A 24,489-nucleotide genomic window follows, 5' to 3' on the forward strand; every position below is an offset into this window, starting at 1 on the left:
TTAGAGAGGTTGAGTTTAGATGTTTATCTTCCAACAGACATTTAGAGTGATTGAGTTTAGATGTTTATCTTCAAACAGACATTTAGAGAGATTGAGTTTAGATGTTCATCTTCTAACAGACATTTATAGAGGTTGAGTTTAGATGTTCATCTTCAAACAGACATTTAGAGAGATTGAGTTTAGATGTTCATCTTCCAACAGATATTTAGAGAGATTGAGTTTAAATGTCTATCTTAAAACATACTTTAGAGAGCTTGAGTGTAGATGTTTATCTTCAAACAGATATTTAGAGAGATTGAGTTTAGATGTTTATCTTCAAACATACATTTAGAGAGATTGCGTTTAGATGTTCATCTTCCAACAGACATTCAGAGAGATTGAGTTTAGATTTTCCTCTTCAAACAGACATTTAGAGAGATTGAGTGTAGATGTTCATCTTCAAACAGACATTTAGAGAGATTGACTTTAGATGTTTATCTTCCAAAAGACATTTAGAGTGATTGAGTTTAGATGTGTTGTGTTCCAACAGACATTTAGAGAGATTGAGCTTAGATGTTCATCTTCAAACAGACATTTAGAGAGCTTGTGTTTAGATGTTTATCTTCCAACAGACATATAGAGTGATTGAGTTTAGATGTTTATCTTCCAACAGACATTTAGAGAGATTGAGTTTAGATGTTCATCTCAGCAATTTTCTCCTCTAGTCAGTTTTGCGCATACCTTTTTATCCCCTTTTACAGCATTTTGTTTGACTCACTTTTAGCCATTGGTAATTTTAAACAGCCAGAGTTTGAAGATTCCCAGTGTAATTTGGGTTTATTTTAATTAAAGTTTGTTGAAAACAGATAAACTTTGAAAAGAAAAAAAAATCCTTCAATGATTGTGTCACAGATAGGGATAAAACGTTGATAGAGTATTGTCGAACGTCGATTATTAGTGACCGAGGTCGGCGATAATCGATTTCATTATTCCATAATCGAATATCGCTAATGTACGGCAAAGGGAAGTAACCGTGTTGTGTATGTACTGATTTTCTTTAAAACGGGAAACGGTACGGACTTATACGGGGTTATACGGCAATTAGACATCAGGGGAGTTAACTCTCGCAACATCCGTTTCAAAATGTCAGCTCCCATGGACGAACGTGTCTTTTTAAAGTTAAAATCATCTTCATTGTAAGATCAAATATAAAAAAAAATTATCAGGTAAAAATGATTATTTATTCAGCATTTCCCCATGTTATATCTTGCTAGAAAAATATTAAATTCATTTCAACATTATGTCATGATAATTGATAACTATTTCATGTAAAAGATTGGAACATTTTTTAAAATGCTACATGTAAATACATTTTGTACTACTTTTTGGTTCAAATTATGTAATATCTGTTTTAAAGTGATGAAAATGCTGATAATTATGTAAATAATTCATCAGTTTATGGTTGATCTTTTTAATAAATATACAACTACTGTCTGGTGTATACTGTACTTGTAGTGTGGAAAAATCAAGTTTTTATTTTTAATTATTTTAGAATTAAGTTATCTCCTAAAAACATTTTACTAAAATATCAATTGTAACCTGGAATGTATAACAAAACAGCATATAAAACATAACTGATTGTAATATGTTTATTCATTTAAAGACATGTATGTACAAACCAATATAGTTTTGGATATATTTGTAATATATTTACTTGTTCCGTTTTGATTATTTAATCGATGATTAATCGAAATGGCTCGTCCGATTATTTTCGATGATCGATTATGACTTTGGTCCGATTTTCAATCCCTAGTCACAGAGTTATAAAACAGTTCATTATATCAAAATTGATTATTTATATTTTTCTTAAATTGATTAAATTAGGAATTTGTCTGCAAGGCCACATGTGGAAATCATAGTTACTAATTACTATATATTGTTATGGTAATTCATAGTCTAATTAGTTACAGACATCTGCTAGACTTGTCCTTAATTACTGGACATACTGTATCTTCCATAATTAATTGAATGAAACTTGGTAAGCAGTTGTCCTACTCAGATCAAAGCATATAACATGAAGGTGTGAATTTGATTCTTATGAGTTCTGGTCTGAAGGTAAAGACAATAAAAGGTAACATTATGGGTTGGTTTGAATAATAAGTATTTTTGTATGATTGGTTGATAATTATATGGGCGTGGCCTAAAGAGAAATTGTAGGTTGTAGTGTAAGTGGTAGTCAGTTCTTGTTAGGGAGTGAAAAGAAAAGGCTAAGATACCTCTCACAATAAAGCGAGTTGATAAAAATAAAATATGGAAAATGTATTTGGTGTTACGTATTAATAAGTAATAGAATGGTGACGAGAACCAAACTGGTGACAATTCTACTCGTATTTAAATTTTTTTATAAAGATATATTATTATGTCCCTTTGGAACTAGATTTCCTTCCTAGAAACATTGCTATGATGGATTTTAAAAGATAAATTTTTATGTTTTAAAATAAAGATTTAATGGTTTTTAAAATAAAAATTTAATGCATTTAAAATAAAGATGATATGCCTTTTAAATAAACGTATGATGGCAACCTTTTGAATTGAACTTTCAATTCCTCATTGATAAACATTTAATGACTTGAAATAACTTCGATGACTTGACATTTGACGACTTGTTGCAAAAGAAAATTATTTTCTAAAAAATGATAACAGTTCATTAAAGGTAACTATGAAGTTTATTGTTAATGGTAAAAAGGTACATAGTCATATGTTGTCAGATTAGAAACTTTAGAATGGTGATAGTATTCTGATTTTTTAAACAATCAATTTTACTAAATCAATAATCATTTATAAAAGAAATATTGTTACATAAAATAAATACTTTTGGGTATGTCTCATAGCCTTATTGCATTGTTTTTACCTGCTTGATGGTATTTTGTTTTTGTTTTCATGTTTCTGTACATTCATTCATGTGAATTAATCATTGTAATATTTGATCATCGAAAAACATTTTGTATATGTTAGTTACTGTTGTTCCGAATCAATGAAACAGTTTCCTGTTGAGAGTATGATAAGCCAATTGTTATTTAATACAGGAATCATATTATATTGAAAATAATATTTATAAAACATTGGAATGATCTTTTTATAATTATATTTGCCCGTAATATTGCAGTAAATGAATGTATGGAAATGTCAGAATAAAAGTTAAATATCATGATTTGTATCATTGTTGGTAATGAGGGACGGGAAAATATTGTTCCTAGTTGTTGCGGGCACACGAAATATTTTCCCAGTTCCTAGTGAGGGACGAACGAAATATTCCCCCAGTTGCTAGTGAGGGACGAACGAAATATTCCCCCCAAGTGCTAATGAGGGACGAACGAAATTTTCCCCCCAGTTGCTAGTGAAGGACGAACGAAATATTGATCCAATTTGTTAACAAAGGACGAACGAAATATTACACCCCAAGTTGCTAGTGAGGGACGAACGAAATATTCCCCCCAGTTGCTAGTGAAGGACGATCGAAATATTGATCCCAGTTGCTAATGAAGGACGAACGAAATATTCCTCCCAGTTCCTTTTGAGGGATGAATAAAATATTGTCCCGAGTTGCTAGTAAGGGACGAACAAAATATTCCTCCCAGTTGCTAATGAATGACCAACGAAATTCTCCTCCCAGTTCCTATTGAAGGACGACGACCTATTTCTCCCATTCGCTCATAAAGGACAAGCGAAATATTACTCCCAGTTGCTAAACGAAATATTCCTCACAGTTGCTATTGAGGGATGAACGAAATAACCATCCCTGTTGCTATTTACAGACGAATGAAATATTCCCCCCAGTTGCTAATGAAGGACGAACGAAATATTCCTCCCAGTTCCTTTTGAGGGATGAATAAAATATTGTCCCGAGTTGCTAGTAAGGGACGAACAAAATATTCCTCCCAGTTGCTAATGAATGACCAACGAAATTCTCCTCCCAGTTCCTATTGAAGGACGACGACCTATTTCTCCCATTCGCTCATAAAGGACAAGCGAAATATTACTCCCAGTCGCTAAACGAAATATTCCTCACAGTTGCTATTGAGGGATGAACGAAATAATCATCCCTGTTGCTATTTACAGACGAACGAAATATTCCCCCCAGTTTCTAGTGAAGGACAAACGAAATATTCCCCCCAGTTGCTAGTGAGGGGCTAACGAAATATACCCCAGTTGTTAATGATGGGCGAACGAAATATTCTCCCCAGTTGCTAGTGAGGGACGAACGAAATATTCCCCCAGTTGCTAGTGAGGGACGAACGAAATATTCCCCCCAGTTGCTAGTGACGGGCGAACGAATTATTCCCCCAGTTGCAAGTGCGGGGCGGAAGAAATATTCCCCCCAGTTGCAAGTGAGGGACGAACGAAATATTGCTCACAGATGCTAGTGAAGAACGATAGAAATATTGCTTCCAGTTCCTAGTGAAGGACTAACGAAATATTGTTCCCATTTGTTAATAAAGGACGAACAAAATATTTCTCCCAGTTGCTAATGAAGGACGAACGAAAAATTCCTCCCAGTTGCTAGTGAGGGATAAATAAAATATTGCTCCGAGTTGCTAGTAAGGGATGAAAAAGATATTCATCTCAGTTGCTAATGAATGACCAACGAAATTCTCCTCCCAGTTGCTATTGAAGGACGAACGACATATTTCTCCCAGTTGCTGATAAAGGACGAACGAAAAATTGCCCCCAGTTATTAATGAAGGACGAACGAAATATTTCTCCCAGTTGTTAGTCAAGGATGAAAGAATATTCATCCAAGTTGCTATTGAAATACGAACGAAATATTCCTCACAGTTGCTATTGAGGGATGAACGAAATAATCATCCCTGTTGCTATTTAGAGACGAACGAAATATTCCCCCCAGTTTCTAGTGAAGGACAAACGAAATATTCCCCCCAGTTGCTAGTGAGGGGCTAACGAAATATACCCCAGTTGTTAATGAGGGGCGAACGAAATATTCTCCCCAGTTGCTAGTGAGGGACGAACGAAATATTCCCCCAGTTGCTAGTGAGGGACAAACGAAATATTCCCCCCAGTTGCTAGTGACGGGCGAACGAAATATTCCCCCAGTTGCAAGTGCGGGGCGGAAGAAATATTCCCCCCAGTTGCAAGTGAGGGACGAACGAAATATTGCTCACAGATGCTAGTGAAGAACGACAGAAATATTGCTTCCAGTTCCTAGTGAAGGACTAACGAAATATTGTTCCCATTTGTTAATAAAGGACGAACAAAATATTTCTCCCAGTTGCTAATGAAGGACGAACGAAAAATTCCTCCCAGTTGCTAGTGAGGGATAAATAAAATATTGCTCCGAGTTGCTAGTAAGGGATGAAAAAGATATTCATCTCAGTTGCTAATGAATGACCAACGAAATTCTCCTCCCAGTTGCTATTGAAGGACGAACGACATATTTCTCCCAGTTGCTAATAAAGGACGAACGAATTAGTGCTCCCAGTTGCTAATGAAGGACGAACGAAATATTGCTCCCAGTTGCCAATGAAGGACGAATGAAATATTGATCCCAGTTGTTAATGAAGGACGAACGAAACAATCCTCCCAGTTGCTAATGAAGGACGAACGAAATATTCCTCCCAGTTGCTAGTGATGTAGGGACAAAATATTGACCCCGATTGCTAATGTAGGAAGAACGAAATAGTGCTCCCAGTTGCTATTGAGGGACGAACAAAATATTGCTCCCAGTTACTATTAAGGGACGAACGAAATATTGCTCCCAGTTGCTATTGAGGGACGAACAAAATATTGCTTCCAGTTTCTAGTGAGGGACAAACGAAATATTGCTCCCAGTTGCTATTCAGGGACAAACGAAATATTGCTCCCAGTTGCTATTGAGTGGCGAACGAAATATTGCTCCCAGTTGCTAATGAAGTACGAACGAAATATTCCTCCCAGTTGCTAGTTAGGGCCGAACGAAATATTGCTCCCAGTTGCTAATGAAGGACGAACGAAATATTCCTCCCAGTTGCTAATGAAGGACGAACGAAATATTGCTTCCAGTTGCTAATGAGGGACGAACGAAATATTCCTCCCAGTTACTTATGAAGGACGAACGAAATATTGCTCCCAGTTGCTAATGAAGGACGAACGAACTATTCCTCCCAGTTGCTAATGAAAGACGAACGAAATATAGCTCCCAGTTGTTAATGAAGGACGAACGAAATATTCCTCCCAGTTGCTAATGAATGACGAACGAAATATTGCTCCCAGTTACTAATGAGGGATGAACGAATTATTGCTCCCAGTTGCTTTTGAGGGACGAACGAAATATTCCTCCCAGTTGCTTTTGAGGGATGAATAAAATATTGTCCCGAGTTGCTAGTAAGGGACGAACGAAATATTCCTCCCAGTTGCTTTTGAGGGATGAATAAAATATTGTCCCGAGTTGCTAGTAAGGGACGAACGAAATATTCCTCCCAGTTGCTAATGAATGACCAACGAAATTCTCCTCCCAGTTCCTATTGAAGGACGACGACCTATTTCTCCCATTTGCTCATAAAGGACAAACAAAATATTACTCCCAGTTGCTAATGAAGGACGAACGAAATATTGATCCCAGTTTTAACGAAGGACGCACCAAATATTCCTCCCAGTTGCTTTTGAGGGATGAATAAAATATTGTCCCGAGTTGCTAGTAAGGGATGAAAAAGATATTCATCTCAGTTGCTAATGAATGACCAACGAAATTCTCCTCCCAGTTGCTATTGAAGGACGAACGATATATTTCTCCCAGTTGCTAACAAAGGAAGAACGAAAAATTGCTCCCAGTTATTAATGAAGGACGAACGAAATATTTCTCCCAGTTGCTAATGAAGGACGAACGAAAATTTCCTCCCAGTTGCTAGTGAGGGATAAATAAAATATTGCTCCGAGTTGCTAGTAAGGGATGAAAAAGATATTCATCTCAGTTGCTAATGAATGACCAACGAAATTCTCCTCCCAGTTGCTATTGAAGGACGAACGACATATTTCTCCCAGTTGCTAATAAAGGACGAACGAATTATTGTTCCCAGTTGCTAATGAAGGACGAACGAAATATTGCTCCCAGTTGCCAATGAAGGACGAATGTAATATTGATCCCAGTTGTTAATGAAGGACGAACGAAATATTCCTCCCAGTTGCTAATGAAGGACGAACGAAATATTGGTCCCAGTTGCTAGTGAGGTAGGGACAAAATATTGACCCCGATTGCTAATGTAGGAAGAACGAAATAGTGCTCCCAGTTGCTATTGAGGGACGAACAAAATATTGCTCCCAGTTACTATTAAGGGACGAACGAAATATTGCTCCCAGTTGCTATTGAGGGACGAACAAAATATTGCTTCCAGTTTCTAGTGAGGGACAAACGAAATATTGCTCCCAGTTGCTATTCAGGGACAAACGAAATATTGCTCCCAGTTGCTATTGAGTGACGAACGAAATATTGCTCCCAGTTGCTAATGAAGTACGAACGAAATATTCCTCCCAGTTGCTAGTGAGGGCCGAACGAAATATTGCTCCCAGTTGCTAATGAAGGACGAACGAAATATTCCTCCCAGTTGCTAATGAAGGACGAACGAAATATTGCTTCCAGTTGCTAATGAGGGACGAACGAAATATTCCTCCCAGTTACTTATGAAGGACGAACGAAATATTGCTCCCAGTTGCTAATGAAGGACGAACGAACTATTCCTCCCAGTTGCTAATGAAAGACGAACGAAATATAGCTCCCAGTTGTTAATGAAGGACGAACGAAATATTCCTCCCAGTTGCTAATGAATGACGAACGAAATATTGCTCCCAGTTACTAATGAGGGATGAACGAATTATTGCTCCCAGTTGCTTTTGAGGGACGAACGAAATATTCCTCCCAGTTGCTTTTGAGGGATGAATAAAATATTGTCCCGAGTTGCTAGTAAGGGACGAACGAAATATTCCTCCCAGTTGCTAATGAATGACCAACGAAATTCTCCTCCCAGTTCCTATTGAAGGACGACGACCTATTTTTCCCATTTGCTCATAAAGGACAAACAAAATATTACTCCCAGTTGCTAATGAAGGACGAACGAAATATTGATCCCAGTTGTTAACGAAGGACGCACCAAGTATTCCTCCCAGTTGCTTTTGAGGGATGAATAAAATATTGTCCCAGTTGCTATTGAGTGACGAACGAAATATTGCTCCCAGTTGCTAATGAAGTACGAACGAAATATTCATCCCAGTTGCTAGTGAGGGCAGAACGAAATATTGCTCCCAGTTGCTAATGAAGGACTAACGAAATATTCCTCCCAGTTGCTAATGAAGGACGAACGAAATATTGCTTCCAGTTGCTAATGAGGGACGAACGAAATATTCCTCCCAGTTGTTAATGAAGGACGAACGAAATATTGCTCCCAGTTGCTAATGAAGGACGAACGAAATATTCCTCCCAGTTGCTAATGAAGGACGAACGAAATATTGCTCCCAGTTGCTAATGAGGGACGAACGAAATATTCCTCACAGTTGCTATTGCTCCCAGTTGCAAATGAAGGACGAACGAAAAATTTCTTCTAGTTGCTAGTCAAGGATGAAAGAATATTAATTCCAGTTACTATATAAATACGAACGAAATATTCCTCCCAGTTGCTATTGAGGGATGAACGAAATAATCATCCCTGTTGCTATTTAGAGACGAACGAAATTGTCCTCCCAGTTGCTGGTGAGGGACGAACTAAATTCTCCCAGTTGCTATTGAGGGACGGACGAAATATTTCTCCGAGTTGCCTATGAAGGGCGAACGAAATATTCCCCCCAGCTGCTTGTGAAGGATGAACGAAATATTCCCCCTAGATGCTAGTGAGGGACAAACGAAATAATTCTCCCAATTGCTAACGAGAGACGGAACCAAATAAAATTCAATCGTATATGTTACTGTTCGTTAACCTACCAGTACACATGGAAAGGGATTACCCAACTGTGTTTATTTCAAGATTAATTAATATATAACTCGTTTTAGGGATACACATAGCTTTCCATAGATCTAGAATAGTGGGCCGATATTCATAAACATCAGTAATTTCCTAACTGAAGTCATGTTTAAAAGTATCTTACTCGTCATGTGATATAATAACTGAATAATATTCTGAAATACTTTGTTTTGTGTTGATACGATTGAAAGTTCACGAGCGCATGGACGACAACACGTTAGGCATTCTTGGATACATACAAAGCGCATCTGCACTGCTCATCCACTTACATTAGTTTCACACACTGTCTTCAACTTTTGTCGACCTTCCATCTCTTGCTTTGTAACAGCGTCTACTGTCAGATTATATGCAAATGCTTTGAGGCGTTTTGCAGAACAGTCAAATGCAAAGGCAATACCTGCACTGTAGACAACATCGTTCTGACAGATGGAAGTTTGGAGCTGTGGACAAATGGCTACAATGCATGCAGTTTACGAGTGGTACCCTTTCGTGGATGAGTGCCTGAACAACATTGTACTTGCTCGTCATATTTTCTGCGCCATCATAACACTGGCCCCGAGTGTTCAAAATATCTAAGCCAGTACCTTGCAGATGTTTGAGTATGCCTTGTGTCAAATATACTCATTTCATAGACTTGCAAGTGACAAACCCTAAAAACTGTTCACGAACGGCATGCTTCTCTTTTTCATTTGAAACAAAACGAATGTGTTGAACAGTCAGTTGCCACATTAGCCATAATAGAGAAGAAACTAGACAGTCTACAGTCAGATAATATGATTGTACTGACGACCTGATCAGCGCACATACCCATTTGCGTATCAGGCGATGTGTATTGTGTGTTTGATTGGGCATTTATGTGATATGCCAAATTGTTGTTATTCATTACCTTGTTTTGCAAAATTTCCATGAAATACTTTTGTCCTCAGTTTTGTAATGTTCCTGGAATCATGTAGTCCGGAGCCCGGAAAATAAACATTTCTGTTTTAGTGAAATTTATAAAGTAATTGATTTTCGCTTTATCGCTTTTATTTCTTTATGATGATTTCGTGTATTTAATACTAATGTTATGCTTTTAGATTTAAATGTCTCAATTTAGATAGTAAATCATAAATTGACACAAAAGAAGTCAAATTCTTAATGGTTTTCTACTTTTTCTAAAGATTGATCAATTTGACACCCCTAGTCTGTAATGTAAGTTATATATAATGGTTTCACCCATAGGGTTAGTTAAAATGGACCATTCCATTTTGGTCTCATGATGTTAGGGTATAAAAGAAGCGAAAGGCATAGAAATAATTAGTTCGTGTCTCGACGCCGATGTGAGAACATCAAGTTTATATATAGGGAAGCTTTGAAGTATCTTTTTGTACTGTTTAGGGCGGGTTCTGAACTATATGAGGCTAGGAGAATTAAAGTGAAGCATTGAGCTACAGCTTCTAGTTTCCAGGTTCTGACATCCGTGGGGTTTCTTTTTGGCCTCTTAGTAAGTCTGGATCATTTTGATACAGACGGAATAGGGTCAATGGTTTGATTCCCCGTAAAAGCTATACAATTAAGGCTGCGGGTTTCACTGATATATTGTGAGATTGGTTTATAAGCGTTTTGTATGCTGGTCCTGTTTGAAGTTATAGCATAGGTGTTGTAGGGTTTCCATTTGTGCGTTCTTGGTTTTGGGATAATTGAACATTGATTCTTGAACCATTATAATTATTTAAAATCATTTTGTTTTGTAAGCAATCATTGTTAATCACTTGTATATATTACTAATTGCATATTTAATTCTTGGGACAATGCAGTCCGAGAATAGGTTAGTAGTTTAATTTAAGGTATTCCGAGCTAGCTAGGGAAGAAACGTTACAGTATGTCGTTTCTAGCAATGTTCTTTCTAGCAATTTTCTGAGAACCAGGGTTTCAATTATGGCATACAGCACATGCCAGTTTCGCTCAACTGTACATTTGATAGACGGTGAGGATGGTGCTGATTAATGGAAATAGCCTTGCTAGTAGATACATCAACAAAATGTTCAGTGAGAACTGAACAGCCTCTGTGATTTGCAGACGACAAATGAATTTTAACAAGCTTTGAAAGTTCATCCAGTCGTTTATGTGAGCCTTGATTAATGTTTTTTCTCCTCATTTTTTTTTTTAAATTACCAGGCAAGAAGCATAGAACACAGCATCCGCCTTCAAGGAATAACGTAACATATGTGGTCGGACAACCAAGTAGCGTTAAACTTCCACTCCTTTCCGCCGATATTTCTGTAATTACATGAAGCTTTATTATTAAGATTTAACACAACTTGCATAAAAGAATAAAGTAAAGTGAATCTTAAAATATTGAATTGACAGGTATGTATGGACGGACAGATCAATGGATGGGGTAAGGACTGGACGAACTGTTGGGTAGATGACTTGGTGTTCAGGTGGATTGAAGAGAGGCAGGAGGGAGGATTGATCTCGACGACAGAAAAGGATAGACGGACGGAGAAAGTACAATTTGATTGACTAACAGATGGGTGGATGGGTGGATTAACAGACGGTCTGTATAGGGACGGACGTTCTTACGAAACGTGCGTTCTGGTTTTGTTTAAACCCTACAATGTATTTATTTTAACTCCACAATGCAGTTTCTTCCCACAATGACGGAATGAACCGAATGAAACCCAATGAACCAATCCCTGACCCAAACCCCTGAATATAGCTTTGACATTTACGGGTGTACAGACTAATGCAAATTTGGATAGATGGGTGGATGGATGGGAGATCGAATAGACTATCAGACGGACGGACAGACAAAGAAAGAATAGTATAACATAGTCTATATTTACACATTTGCTGGACGTATGTTAAGGCGAATGGGCCATTGCGGTAAAAGGAAAGAACGGACTGATAATTTATAAACAGTAAAAAAGTAAAGCGTTTTGGTTTACATAAATTTATGTGCATTTATCAAGCTCAGAAGCAACTACGAACATACATACATCAAAACGGCAGGAAACTGCAAACTATCAAATATTTAGGTTATAAATAACTTATAATGTTATTCATTGCTACCATTTTCTTCCATGATAAACTAAAATAATGTTCCTACTGCCATCGGTTAAAGAGCCTTGCCCGCCGGAAGTGACGTCACAACCCATTAGGGCGGGTAAATCTAAAGTGCATATTATTCTCGGTGACTCTAATTGCGCTCGAATACACGTGAAGGATCCAGATATAAGGAACGTTTCATTTTCTGGTGAAGCAATTACGTCGGTAGACAGCTTGATTTCAAAGGTGAAAATTGGAGACAATGAGGCTGTGGCATCGGTAGTCATCCACCTCGGCACGAATGACATGCGCAACAGAAGCAGCGATGATATTATCGCAGACACTAACCGCGCTTTGATCACCGTCGCCGAAACGTGGCCGGACGTCCCGGTAGCGTTTTCAAGTATTCTGCCGCGCAAAGGCACAAATCCTCTTGTGAAAAGTATGAACTCTGCTGCTAAACAGATTAACACGAACATTCTTAGACTGTGTCAGTCCAAAAAAAACTTCCACTATCTAGACAACGACGCACTCGTTTATCATGAAAACAAGTTTAATAAATCCTTCTATGATCCGAGGGATCCCACAGGTGTTCATGTTTCCGACGAGGGCGCGGAGGAGCTATACGCTAACTTTCTGGCTTTCGTCTTTGATGGCGAATCGGACGAACTTGTAGAGGTTCCGTCTACGCCAGGAACTGGGAGAAAGCGGGGCAGGGGCAGCAAATCCTCCACACCGCCGTCGGCAAACAGGCTGCAAAAACAAGGCAGATTAGAAATTTGCAAATAGTGGCTTTGTATCATTTTAAAACTGTGAACTACATTTAAAAACTAAAATAAATATATATAACTAAAATGTTCAAGGTAGTTTCCATAAACGTGAATTGATTACGAAATAACTTAAAACGAGTTGCAGTATTTAATTGGATCAAAGACAATGACTACGATTTTGCGCTCTTACAAGAGACACATTGTAGCACTGACTTTGAGGCTAAAATTTGGAGCTCTCAGTGGAACGGAAACGCTTTCTGGAATAATGGAGATAGTAACTCCAAAGGCGTAGCTATTCTGGTTAATAAAAAGGTGTCATATGTGTGTGTGGAAAATATATCACATATGATTAAGGGTCGTTTTCAAACAATTAATATAAATGTAGATGCAGACAAAACATTCACCATTTCAAATGTATATGCACCGAATAACACGGTGGATAAAAAGATTTTTTTCACTGAAATTAATAGAGCACTTAAAGCAATACAAAATGAAAAACATATCATTGGGGTGATTTCAATTGTACCCAAAATGTAACATTAGACAGGAAAACTGTATCCATAGACATTAAAGAAGATGAAAGCCTCCCTTCGATGAATCAAATAATTTTTAATAATGAATTAGATATATGGCGAAGGCGGCATCCAAAAACTAAAATGTACACATTTAAGAGAAACAAATCATACTCGCGAATTGATTATATTTTAACATCTAAATTCATAGGTAATGAAGTAGACAGTTGTACAATAGAACATTTTCCTCTTTTAGATCATGATGCTATTTCAATCAAATTAGTAATGGAAACTGAAACAAGAGGGCCGGGCTTATGGAAAATGAACACTAGTATACTTGAAAATCCTGAATTTGTTAAACGTTTTGAACTTTTTTGGAAAGAATGGACAAAACAAAAATGCAAATTTTCAACACTAACATCATGGTGGGAAATTGCAAAGATCAGAATTAAAGAAATATCAATAGACTTCTGTAAAGAACTTAATAAAAGTAAAACTGGCATCAAGCAGTTAGAAAAAACTATGGAACAGTTAAAGCAAGAACAGCTGACAGATGACATTTGCTCAGAAATACAATTGTTATCAGAAAAAAAATCAAAGATCATTATAAAAATCAGGCAAAGGCTGCCCAAATAAGGTCAAGGGCTTAATTTATAACAGAAAATGAAAAATCAACAGCTTATTTCTTTAACTTGGAAAAAAATAAGGGGGAAAGAAAAATATGGTCAAAAATAAAGACTGAATCAGGAGAAACTAAATATGGTATCCAAAATATACTACATGAGCAAAAAATATTTTATAAAAAATTATTTAAATCAGAGGGCATTGACATGCAAGCAGCAACAGAACTTTTAACTGGTGTAAATACATCATTGGATTGTAATGATAGCAATAATTTAGAAAATAATCTAAATATTAAAAAACTAGAACATTCACTTTAAGAAATCAAAATCTCCAGGAATAGATGGAATACCAGCAGAATGGTACCAGAAATTTTGGTATATAATTAAACATGACTTCGTAGAATTAACAACTGAAATTTTGTCCACAAACAAATTGTGTGATACACAGTATAAAGGAGTACTGACATTAATTTACAAAAATGGAGACCGAGGGGATCTAAAAAACTGGCGTCCATTAAGCATTTTGTGCGTTGATTACAAAATAATTGCAAAAGCTCTTTCAAACCGAATTAAACCCATTTTATCAAAGATAATACATTCTGACCAAAAAGGGTATGTTGAGGGAAGGAACATTAATGAAGCAAACAGATACATACAAGATCTAATAGAATACACAGCTCAAAATAAAAATGAAGGCTTAATAATAATATTTTTGGAGAAGACCATGGCCTTCGACAGATGTGAATGGCCATGGTTAAATATGTGTTTAGAAAAAATTGGATTTGGGCCTAAATTCAGAGGATGGATTACAATGCTCTTAAGCACGCAAAAATAGCAATCCAAACAAATGGTTTTGTATCAGATTTTTCCCCATATCACGCTCCATTAAACAAGGGTGTCCAGTAGCACCGTATTTGTATATAATTCAGGCCGAGCCAATCGCGTGCCGTATTAGAAACAACATAAATATAAATGACATAAGCATGCCCGATTATAATGATAAAATCCAACATGCAAAAGTAAATCAATATGTTGATGATACGCAGCTATTCGCTAAAAATGAAAGTTCATTAGTATATATCTGTCAAGACCTAAGCCTGTGTGAAAAAGGTGCAAAAATGAATAAAAATAAAACAATATTAATTATTCATCGGAAAATTAAAAGATAAAGTTCCAAACTTTAATTTTTTTAACTTGGATCAAAAAATATGTTAAAACACTGGGGATTTGTCATGGATATGATATAGATGATAATGACATTTGGCGTAAAAAACTAAATAAGATAAAATCTTGTTTACAAGTATGGAAGTCAAGAGAGCTAACTATACCAGGGAAAATACTTCTCGTCAAAACATATATCTTCTCAGCAATAAACTTTGAAGTAGAAACAAGAGGTATTTCACAAAAAATTTCGAACGACTCAGAACAAATAATGAATAATTTCATTTGGAATGAAAAAAAGCCGAAGGTAGCCAGAGATACGCTGAAGCGGGAAAAAGATCATGGAGGAGTAAATTTATGTAGCATAACTGAATATAAACAAGCATTGCAAATAAAAATGATATATAAAATTATTCACTCAAAGAATGAAATATGGAACAACATAGGAAAATATTATCTTGGACTATTAGATAAAAGCTTCAATACAAATCTTTTCATTTGTAAATGCTCAGAAATATAAAATAGGTTTATAAAAAACAAAACACCAAAATATTACTTGGAAGCAATGGAATCTTGGGGAAAATTCTTACAGACTTTTACAGCTATTACTACGGATGAAGTCCTTAACACTCCATTATTTGGGAATCACATAATAATATTTAAAAGCAAGCCACTTTTTATTGCAAATTTTAGTAAAAGTGGGATTAAAAGAATTAAAGATGTATGGGATTTAACAAAAAGTGATTATGTATCTACTGAAAATTTACTCAGTAAACTAAAAAGCAAACAAAATTGGATAGCAGAATGGACAATGATAAAAAAGAGCATTCCAAAGGCAGTTATTGACACACTAAAATGTGGGGGGCTTGAATCAACACAGAATGTTTTCCTAAAAATTGACATGGATACTCTTAAAATACTAAACAAAATAAATAAGGACATTAAAGGTAATGAACTTAGAGTTAAAACTATTACAAAACAATTTAACCTCCAACGGCAAAGTAAGAAAATCCTAAGTGAAATAAAATGGGAAGCTAGTTTAAACAATGCAAACCTTAATTGGAAAAAAATTGGAACCATATTTATAGCTCAAATGCATCTTTAGGTGCTCGGCAATTTCAATGGAAGTACCTATTAAATATAATCTTCACAGAGCATCGCCTTGCTCTTATGAAAGTATCAAGATATGGATTATGTAATATATGTCTCAAGAATAGAGAGACATTATTTCATCTCTTTTGGGATTGTTCAGTTGTTAAACTAATTTGGAACAAAATTAACAACTTAGTGAATCAGATACTCAAATATAACAATGAAAACAGTATTCAACTGAATTATGACTGTATTGTTCTAGGGGTTGAAAAATCTAAAATAAAAGACATTATAAATACAATTATTTTTGAAACAAAATGGCAAATATGGAAACAGAGAAATGAATGTAAATTTAATGGGGCAACAGGAATATCAGAAGAAGCTGTGTTAAAAAAAATAAGGTGGAATATTAGAATATTGTACATGCATAATAAGTCATACGAAATATCAAAGATTAAAGAATTCATTTATGTACACTCATAAAAAAGATAAAAGCATAAGCTAAAAAATAAATTCTAAGAAAATGAGTGTAACAATTATTTCTTTAATGAAAGAATTTTTTAAATACTCACAATTTAATTTAGGTTAAGAGTCACATATCAACGCCTTCAATTATTTTGTTTTCGTTCCACACCTGAAGGCAGCGACAAGTGTCAATACTCCATAAAGTAAATTTGATAATTTCACCATTGCTTTTGTTTTTGATAACTAAGACAATGGCGAAAAGAATCAAAGATAAACATTCCTGGAACTCTCCTGAAAGACAGAAAAGATGAATTTAAATAAAATTTAACACTTAAAACGATGCAAAGCCACAAAATCTGATCATATTTATGATACTCTGTACATATTTTATTATAGCTTGAAAAATATCAATGTCTTAATAATACAATGAACATTCTCTATGATAATGTTAAACTGTTTAATGTTGATACATTTCGTATAACAGTTAAAGTCATTACTCACAAAGATAAAAAAAAATAAATAAAAAAAATAAAAATAAAAATAGATAAATAAATAATAATGTTTCTACTTGTCCGAATTTCTGAGACTTTTCCGATAAAACAACTTTAACACAGTTACACGTACTTCGATGCAAACTTGAAATCACTGACTTCTGTGATAAAAGTTTAAAGTTATCAATCTACGGCTATATCGGAAATCTCCAGGGTAAAGGGGAACATGTTGAATGACATTCAAAATATACTCCAGCTTTGCGACTTCATATTTATATTTGATAAACATACCAAGTTAAACAGACGCTCATTGCAAAAACGTGCTTGTCCGTTGCAGTAACAATATTATCGAATCAACATGTCAAAGATGTAGGCACTTAATAGATTGTTAACATGTATGCAAAGAAGGCTTAAGCGGTTCAAAGTCTGTGAAACATAAGCTCTCTGTACATATTGCGCTTTTTACATTGTTACGTCGGACCTAACAAGAATTCGTGATGATACCAGTAATGCCATTGAACAAATAAACACAATATGGGATGCATCGTACCCCATTATGACAGAAACACTCACCATTTAAAGCATAGGGTGATTACAAACTTTGTATGCTTTATCTATTTTTAAAATGTGTTTTCTCATAGAATATGTTGATACACAACTTTTGTCAATATCAAAATAACACAAACATTGTGAAACAAAAAATACTTAAGTAATTCCGTTTACAAAACAATAATTTTACTCAATGACATTTTTTTTGTCTATAGTAAAATTGTTCTTCGGAGCCTTAACAACTTTTAGACATCATATCCCAAGAGAAAGAGAGAGAGAGAGAGAGAGATAGAGAGACAGAAAGCTTTTAATAAGTGTTGACAAATATACAATTTTTTTGACTTTTGATAATTGGTGATAAAATGTGTTGAGATTGAGATCGGAATTAAGTTTTTTTATATTGGGGTCCTTTCAAAAATATCACTTTAACATTGTTATTGTTATCATTGCAACTTTGTTTCCCTCTCTTGAGAATTTCATGGACACATTTGTGTTTCAGCTGTACCTTTTTTATTTACATATGTGAGGTAATCATAAAATATTCCACCTTTGACAGTTAACAACGATGCTGTTAATCACATTGTTAACTTAAACGAATTTCTGACCAGACGGCCCACTGATGTTATACCTTTTATTCTTCCAACGGTCTTAACACACCTTGGCGATCAGTACACGAAGGCTGTGGCACAGCACATGGGCGTCCTCGTGGTTAAGAGGCCAAACGTCAAGGACAGAGTAAAGTAGCTTAGCGTGGAGGGTGCCCATGAAATGCGTGTTGGCTGTCGCCTGGTTGTAGGCTGCCTGGTTCACCCCCTATCCCAGTCCACTGCCACTACGTTCACGTCCGCCTGGAGGGAAGGGAGAATATCAGAGAAAAAGGTAAAACCACAAGTCTGACCAAAAAGGTAATGGTGATGGTAACGATAGCGATTCGAAACTCACTGAGTTAAAATATACCACCATTTAATTTCAACCGTTTTATGCATTTGTCAACGAAACTAAGTGCATTTTTATCGGAAATAACAACCGTGAAATGAGTGTTCTTCTTAGGCATAAGACAACTTCCTGTGTGAGGAGGGCGTCCTTTATGTCGCTGACCCTGGACTCATACAGGTTTTCAGGTACCCTGGATGGTAAGCATCCACTTCCGGTTAGGCGACAGGTTGGAGGCGGGCACGCAAGACAGTCTGACTAGTATATAATAGAGCTAATGTAAAACCGAATTAACGTTCGAGGACTGCGGACGCGTAAGTATGTCCGCCGTGCACAAGGAAGACAATTTGTACTCATGGTGGGTACCGAATGATTGCTACACTTGCTTTTTTGAATTGATTTTATAGCGGTTGCGAAAACGGAAGACAAATAAGTGAACGAATAAAAGTACGAAGCCGAAGGGGCGAAGCCATGCGTAGCAGGGGAAAATCCTTAGTTCACTCGCCTTTGCACTTTCGTTCTTTTGCGTCCTCGCCTTTGTACTTCGCTCCTTCGACTTCGTACTTTCGTGTCGACGCCGGCGTTATTGGCGGCTTTGTCTTGCAAAACAGTAAAGTATTGGCCATAACTCAATACCTATTTAATATTTAGAATTGGCACTTGGTTCACATGATGCCTGTCACATGTTGCCAGAGACAAATCACATATGTAAAGCAATGCTTATAACTCTGGCTGTAATAATTGTCGAGTTTTGTCCCATTTCACCCTTGAAAAAAACAATAGACAAAAGTTAGCATTCGCATTTGTGTTTGTATGCCATTTACTTGTATAAGTACATAATATTCATTATTCATTTGTATTGATCGTGAAACCTTCTTAAAACCATGAAAATCGTTTCAATATGCCTCTCCGGGTCGAATTACAAAGTACGGTGTCATCTATACGTATTAATGAAGTTTAAATCATGTATTCCAGGACACATACTTATTTCTGATCAACTCATACAGGCTTGCATGTACAAGGTGAACGGTAATGTTATACATGAACTGACCGGTACCCATGAAAAGAGATATTCAGTTACAAACTTTTTAGGCCAACTGCAGGGTAGCTACAAGGTCAAGCATTGTAAAGCAAACTCTTATAATAGTTAGTCATTTCAAAGAAGTGTTTGCAAATAGGCGTGTTCTTATTTATGATACGTGTATCAATTAAATGTTTTATTATCATGTGCCATACATCCTTGTGTTTATTCTTTCACAAGGGATTCCAGGTTTAGTCATGGGAAAACGCAACTTCTGATATGCGCCTCTAACACAGAACCAATATTATTATGGTTTCGGAGGTGGGGGGTTGGTTGTCCTCTTCAAGAAAGTGTTTAAAGCAGTTTTACATTCGGTATTGTACACTAGGTATTATCCGGACCAGTGTATGAACCTCTGGACCTTGAGTTGTGGTTTCAGGATATGTTGTCTGTTTACAATCAGGCGAGTGCTACTTTATTTACCTTGGGCAACTTGTTTTTATCTCAACTCTTGTTCAAGATCGTGGCGTTACTACATTTACTGATATAAATTCGCATGCTTAAGGCATTTTTTGCGTATTTTGAAAGATAAAAGGGAATGTTGTCAACTTTAAGACTGTAAAAATGCTATGTATATCGATACGTTATAGATACTTGTAAAATAAACACTAGCGAATCCTAAATCGGTCAAGTTATTTCTTAAAGTAAGTAATCGGAGAAATAAAAGTAATAAATAATGCTAAAAAAGTCCAAAATGGTTCCTTTTTTAGCATTCTTTATTACTTTTTTCTATAAAATATAAACCATTCTTGGGGTAGTACCCCCAAACCACCCATGCAAATAGTTTCGTTTCAGAAGAAAGGGCGCATGTCTAAAGTTTGAGCCCCTTAGTTACGACCGTCTAACATTAATTCCTGGATACGCCCCGGATAAAAAGAGGCATGTTTTACAATACGTCCTTACTTAAACAGGCCAAGGTATTGCTAAACCATATGGACTCCAACGATGTCGCAGCAGGACTGTTTAAGAATATGTTGATTGCCATAGATGTTCAAATGTTAATTGCAATAGATATTGAAGAATGTGTTATGTACATAGATTTTCAAGGTTATCTTAATTGCCTTAGATGTTCAAATGCTAATTGCGAAAAATGTTTAAATGTTAATTGCGATAAATGTTTAAATGCTTATTGAGATAGATGTTCAAATGGTAATTGCGATAGGTGTTCAAATGTAAATTGCCAAAGATGTTCAAGGATATGTTAATTGTGTTAGATGTTCAAATGTATTGTGTTAATTGCCATACATTTTCAATGATATGATAATTGTGATATATGGTTAATGATATATTAATTGCGAGATGTTCATGTATAGCTAAGAATTGAAATCGGACTACATAAGATGTAATGTTTATTGCCCAAACAATGTACAAATCAACATTTCATATAAGTTTTTATTTACGGACAAACCTAGCCATAATTTGTTTGCAAATAATTAGAAATAGTTATTAAGGTTAGTGCAGTACTCAATCACAATTAAGCAGTGACATAGTAGCTTCTTTATAGCCCTTATGTCCCACATCGATGGTCATCCGTTTTAAGATGACATTACAACATACCATTTATTCATATCATAATTCATAACATTCATATCACACTATCATTTGTTTAAATATCAATTAATTTTCTCAACTGTGATTCCACCGGGTCTATTACATATGTCATGCGACGATAGCATTATACACATATGACGGTTCCAGAAGAAGCGGGGAATCTCCAGCAAGGTGAATTAAACCATGACGTTGACAATATAGAACACAGATAAATTCTTAGTACATATTCATCAATTACTTTGTGAAAACATGCGGTACACAGAGTAATAAACAGAAAGTGCATTCAAAATTAATATTTAGTACAATGTTCCTTAAAACATATTCATAAACTGCAAAGAAGTTTTTTTGCCAGAGATAAACCGGAGAGCGTGCCATATCCTCCGTGTCACTAGCTGGGGCTACAGCGGAGCCTCATGTTACAACTGCCAACGGATATTATTGTTATCGTACTTTCGTATATTTGCATTCTGCTTAAAATATGGAAACGTTTGGGTTTCTCCGAATTTTCCATAAAAACAATTTGCCTAAATGACATACTAATAAAACTGTTGTTTGTCCAAATTATAATGCAACCGCATCGTTTTGTTATTTCATAGTTTTTTTACATAATGTAAAAAACCGCATTCATGATATACAGAACAATTTGGAAGTCCATTTTACGCTTTCATAGTTTAAAGCACATGCGGGTTTTCTCATCCTATCAACACTTTAAATCAATATAACCCTTTCAACGCATGCCCAATCCCTTAGAACATATTTCTTACTGACTGACATGATGGTTGTGTTATCTATAATATCATCTTGCTGTGCTTTTCGGCAGCATCCAAAAGTGCCTCTTTTAACAAGTAAGTAGATGGAGTATCCTATTAGAGGCAATCAATTGATCGTTTGGTTGATTAGTTTGGTTATCATAATTGCTTTGTGCCACCTTGCAGCGTTGTTGCAGGGAAACATTCTTAAAGAGATGGAGTAACATTGCCCGGATAAGTCAAGTCTGTTCTCCAGTTCATAATAGTGGCCTAACATATTGACGGATGTCTCGACATAGCCATAACGATTTCTTTCATCATTAAGGTGTTGAACAAGTTTCTTTCCTGCTGCACGTTTTTTGTCATGTTGCCCAAGTTCTCTGTATGTGAGGTACTGCAAGTAGTAGAGAAATGGAACAGATTCAATACATGCATTGTTCATATACATGTCATTAAATGCGCGTTGGTCAACGTCTGCAGGTGTGAACGTTCTGTACATCTCATAAACCAAATGTTTGGGTACACAGTGTAGTTCCTGGCGGAAGAACCTGACACTCGGTGCGACAAAAGTCTTAACAATCTCTGAAAACGGTAGGTCAAGCGCATTCTTCAGCAAGTCATGTCTAGGTCTGAATCTCACATGTTCGTCTCTTAAACTGAACTGCCACACGTCTGGATGCAGAAGTTCCTCAGTGTGCTCTAACACTGCTGCTGCCTTCTCATACTTTCCAGTGCAGTAAAGCATTGAGGCGAACTTCAATCTTCCGGAAGGCACATCCATAGAAACTTGGTACTGGTCGATTATTTCTTCTGTGACGTTTTGGTGTGATTCTATGCGTGCGGATGCCTTGACCGAGACTAAGAGAGATTTGTACGCATTGAGTAACATGAAAAGTGTATCCTTGGTAAACTCGGGCTCAGTGCCGTTGATATATGCTTTGCATGTGCGTATCATTGTTTTACAATTCATGATCAGCGTTGAGGCGCTGTCGTTTTTCGACGTACTAAAAACTGGCTCTAAAGAGAAAGTATACATCAGAAGGAACCTCAAACAGATTCGATGTATATTTAGTATATTCTCAAATCTTGTTGAAAGGTTCACGATATTGAGTTTGGTTCCTGTTAACATTCTCTCACCTAATTGGTCCATTTGTATGTGTACCACATACTTGCCTATGTTTTCTATCATATCTGACAACATTCTCAAGATACGGGGCAGTTCAAACTTAAACAGTTTCCCTACAAACAAGTCCACACCAGAGATGGTGTAATGTGGGCAATAGTGCATCCTGCACCAGCGCTTAAGAGTGGTAAGACAATATATCACACACTGTAGCAGATTGTTCCTTTTCCAAATATCAGGCGGATAGCACTCTAATGTGAACATCATGGCAGTCTTTATGTGAAATGTACTTAACCTGTCATCAAAATCTGGCTTGAAATAGGTTTTTCTTAATATTTTTAGGAATGCGTATACCTTAAGTTGGATCATATTCAAGTCAAACATCACCAGTCTTTCTATAAGAGGTGTAGAAAATCTCCATTCCAGTCTTTGACAACTACTCTCAGGGTGACCCTGTGGGACAAGGTGTGTTGCAGTATGCCTTGCCTTTGCCAATGTCGCAGGTGTAGGCCAATGCCCTGGTCTTGGTCTACGAAATAGGAACATACATTCTTCTGGTCGTCTAATACAGGAACTAGCAAATACAGAGTCAATATCTTTTCTAAAACTTCTTGACGGACCTTTTTTTATATACAATTTTCCCATAAGACGTTTAGCTATGGCTCCATGGCCATCATTTTTAAACAGCAACCTGCCCTCCTTGTCAAATTCTGTTTCCTTTATATCGTACCCAATTAGCATGTTCCGTGTAATTGGCAGTGGAATAACCGGACTTATGACCTGCAAGTTGCAGTGTTGGGGCGGTGAGTGCTCATTTTTTAGAACAAGGAGATTATTGACTCCTGGAAGCCATTCAGACAATTCAAAAATTATATTGGTTTTATTGTCAGTGTACAAGCCATCTATATCTGACTTCATTTCCAATGTCGTCGTGCCTTCAGATTGGCTGCCAAAGTAGAAAAATCGTGGTATTGTATCTCCCATCAAAGAACTGCTGACTGCAAGTTTTTCAATGGTCAACCATGTCTTCCTCCTTATGATTATCACCTCCTTGTTGACCCCAATATCTCCGAGCACCTTGTACAGTCTCTGAGACATGACTCGTTTTCCCTCAGGATCAAAGTCCATTCTCTGTAAAATATATTTTTTTTATTTCATGCAAGGTTCGATCCAGATTAGGTAATAATCGCAGATGTTTTAAAACAATTTCGTTATTTTTGGAAGGAGCTATAATGTGAGCTTTATTTCTTAAAAGATATAAAGAAAGGACAAAAAAATGATGAAACAATATTGATTTTTTATTTGTTCATCTCTGTGTTAGTCTGTAATTCTATATAAAATTAGTAGCAACCGATCTTTATCGTATATTTTCGAATAT

This window comes from Mya arenaria, chromosome 13, assembly GCF_026914265.1.
Source record: "Mya arenaria isolate MELC-2E11 chromosome 13, ASM2691426v1".
NCBI lineage: Eukaryota > Metazoa > Mollusca > Bivalvia > Myida > Myidae > Mya > Mya arenaria.